This window comes from Triplophysa rosa, unplaced genomic scaffold (assembly GCF_024868665.1).
Source record: "Triplophysa rosa unplaced genomic scaffold, Trosa_1v2 scaffold129_ERROPOS575971, whole genome shotgun sequence".
Classification (NCBI taxonomy): domain Eukaryota; kingdom Metazoa; phylum Chordata; class Actinopteri; order Cypriniformes; family Nemacheilidae; genus Triplophysa; species Triplophysa rosa.
The window spans coordinates 33,952-37,518 of NW_026634130.1; positions in this window are offsets into that span (position 1 = coordinate 33,952).

Consider the following 3,567-nt stretch of genomic DNA (forward strand, 5'->3'; position numbering starts at 1 on the left):
GCACCCTAGCTCACTACACATTGCGACACTGATAACTTATTTTTCTGTGATGTGACAACTGTTTCTTATAAACAACAGACAGAAGCTGTCAGGCCCCGGGTCTGATTCCCTGCCTGTTTTGTTTATTCTTTTATGTATGGTCTGTGTCGAGCACATGGTAGAGTTACCACTCACCATGCGCTCGGTCTGTGTATGCCCCGTCCCCTTGTTTCCCCACTTTCTCCTCTCGCACCGGTTTCTCCTTCTCCTCATCACAGCTCACCTGCTCTCACTCTCCTGCTAATTATCTCCCTACTTAAACCTCCTCTGTTCTGCCATATTTCGTCAGATCGTTAGATTGTCTAGCATCCTCTTGTCTTGAGATTATAACTCTAGTCTTGGATTTATACTCGTATCTTGGATTTATACTCTTGTCCTGGAAACCTCTTGTCTAGACTGTCTTTGGGGATTACTGACTATCCAGTTTGCACATTTACCTTGTCCAGGCTCCAGCGCTGTTAGTATCCTGCACGGTGCTTCTATGTCCCCACAGCTGCCCGGACGATCTCACCTCCGTGGCTCATTTCGAGTGGGGAGTCTCGCCAGATCTCTGCTTCCACTTCCAGCGACGAGCTACTGGGGAATCCGCTGACCTTCATCTGCCTTTCACCCGTGTCCGCGGATTCTCTTCCATCTTGTTAGATTGTGCTAGTGGTTGATCGGGGAGTTATTTCACTCTCTCGCTCTGGTGGTATTTCTCACGCCGCCTTCAGAAACTCTCCCTCACGGGCATTCGAGAGGCAGGACGATCTTTTGCCCATCGGACTCTTACTCTTGTGGATTACTCACACCGTCTTCTGAATCTCTCCCTCTCTGGCATTTTGAGAGACTAGACAACCATTTGCCCCGACGGACGCTTACACTCGGGGATTATTCACACCGTCCTCTGTATCTCTCTATCATGGACGCTTGGGAGACAGGACAATATTTTTCCAAGTGGATTTTCACTCTTGGGGATTATTGTTGTATACGAACTGAGATCATCCTCTCACCTCTCACCTTGCGAGTCTGAAATCCTTGAGATCGCTATACCTTGTTTTCGCGGCCGAGCGCTCGAGCCTCCATATTAAGACTATCAGGTTATGTGCTGTGTGTGAGACTGCTTGTATCATTGTCGTTTATGTCTGACTCTTGACTCTGTGATCCTCAATTGAACTTATTAAAAAGAAATCTATCTCCCGCATCTGTCTCCAGTGTCAGTCGTAACAAGAAGCGACATCTCTGACCTTAGTTTTTAAATATTTTTTAAAGTACATCATGAAAAACACTTCATTTATGTTGTTACATATCAGTGCATAAATTTAATATTAATATTACATTTAAATGTTAAGCACATTGTGTTCACTGCAATACATAAAATAAGCATTCTACTGTGCTTCATTTAGTTTAAGTTCGATCGTACGATTTTGGTTAGACGGCTTCAAAAATTGTGGCTTGATTTCCGGTAAGGGAACATATGCTGCGTCCCAATTCGCCTACTTACACTATGCCCTTAAAGTATGTACTGTTTTTGTTATGGAAAAGTATGTCCATTTTAGTGCGCAGCAAAACAAGATGCACGCACTGAGACTAACGTGAAACGGAAGTGGCTTCTGTTCCCTAGACGACACTGTGATTGTTAACAGTCACAATAATCAAAATACAGCCATTCTTTGCATTTAAGTATGTATTTATTCATCATTTCATTTGTAATGTTTACTGTATACTTACATTTATTAATTCAGTGAAGCTTCACTTATTTATTTAATTAATGCAGTGTAGCGTCACTAAACTCGCGGTGAGTTTAATTATTAATTTTATTTAATAAGTTTATTATTAATTTTTGTTGTCAAACTGCTTCAGAATACCTGACTTGTAATTTTCAGGTGATCCTGAAGAGCTTGATTAGCTGGTTAGGGTGTGTTTGATTAGGGCTGGAGTTAAACCAGGGGTGCATTCCAGTCCAAATTGTTACACAGTGTCTATAAATCAACATTATTTCTGCAATTCTTCTAATACATTTTATAAGATTTTCTAAAACTGCAGAACACATTTACCTGAAGAGAACACTGTTTTTCAGTTGATTTGTCATGTATCTATAAAACCATGAGCAATTTCCAATACCATTTTTAATTTCTTATTACACTCTGAAAAATCAAGATGCTTTACGATGCCATAGAATAACTTTTTTTTGTCTAAACGGTTTTGTAACTAGGAACCATTAACATCTGAAGAACCTTTCTGTTTTACAAAAGATTATTTGTGGCGAAAAAAAGGTTCTTCAGATTATCAAAAGGTAAGAAAGAGATGGTTCTTAAAGAACCTCTGACTGAATGGTTCTTTGTGGAACCAGAAATTATTATATCACATTCAATCATATAGAACAGTGGTCGGGAATATGGCTCGCGAGCGACAAGTTGCTCTTTTCAAAAATCATGTGGATCACCAGGTGTCTGACCCTTTACCAACATTTGATCGTTAAAAAAACATCATTATACACATATGAATATTTCAGGTTGTCCTGGACAATGCACGCATGCAGTGCTATGCGCAAGCGTCACGACACTAATCAACGGCAAACAACGTTTCTATGGAAATCTCGTTTCTGTCACGACTGGCATGGCGGAAGAACCCAAGTGCAGGCAAGGCGGTGGATAAGGGGTTAACAAATACTTTATTTTACAAGGAACAAACACTGAACAAAAGGGAATACCCACGAGGGGGTGTCTGACAGGATGAACTAAAATACAAAACTAGAAACAAAATACTTCCCTCGATGGGGCAAAAAGTAAACTAAACAAGGCACGACACAAAGTCACAAACAAGGCAAGGTAATTTAAATAACGAGACAAGGCAACAGGAACATGAGCATAACACGAGGCACAGGAAACTCACAGTACATGAAACACGGGACATAGACATAGTACAGGAAACTCAGGACGTAGACGTAGTACAAGAAACTCAAGACGTAACCATAGTACAACGAATCCGCACAAGACAGCAAACACACGGGCATTAAATAGGGAAACAGACAAAGGAAGATAACGAGTGGCAGGTGAGGAACATAAGACACAGCAGGAAAGCAATACAGGAAACGAGAGGGGCGGGGCCAATGACGAGACACGAGAAAGCACATGACATGTCAATGGTAAACAAACCATGACTTTCTCACACTAAACACAAGGGATCTGTCACGATCCTGCCACCAGACTAGAAAATCATGAACAAGGCAGGACCATGACAGAGCCCCCCCCCCTTAATGAACACCCCCAGGTGTTCACCAAGGGACCGACTAACAAGACAAGACCGACTGGGACAGTGACAAGATGAAACAAAACATGGAGAACAATATCAAGGGTAAACAAAAATACACAATAAGCGGGTTGGGGTGATACAATAAAAATAACAAACATGGGAGGGGGGGTGGGAGCACACTGGAATACATGGGTGGCAGTTCAAATGGGTTGGGACAGGGGGGAACAGTCTTTGTCCCTGGGGGCGCTCGCATGGGTGGAGTCCCAGGAGACTTGGTTGCGGCCGACTTGGCTG